The sequence below is a fragment of the Mesitornis unicolor genome, unplaced genomic scaffold, assembly GCF_000695765.1.
Source record: "Mesitornis unicolor isolate BGI_N332 unplaced genomic scaffold, ASM69576v1 scaffold12100, whole genome shotgun sequence".
Lineage (NCBI taxonomy): Eukaryota > Metazoa > Chordata > Aves > Mesitornithiformes > Mesitornithidae > Mesitornis > Mesitornis unicolor.
Genome location: NW_010159007.1, coordinates 1 through 221, shown reverse-complemented (window position 1 = coordinate 221; position 221 = coordinate 1).

Below are 221 nucleotides of genomic sequence, written 5' to 3'. Positions count from 1 at the left end.
GCGGCCCCGGGACTGGGGGAGCCGGCAAACACCGCGGGACGGCGGCGCCAACCGCGATCCCAGCTCCGCGCAACCAAAAGCTTTACAAGACTTCTACATAACACCTCATCTTTTATGAAAGTCACCCCACAGCTCCCACAGCACCGGGATTTGCCCGCCCGCGCGGTCCCGGCGGGGCCCCTCAGCGAGGGACGGGGAGGGGCCTCGCTGCCCGCGGGGGG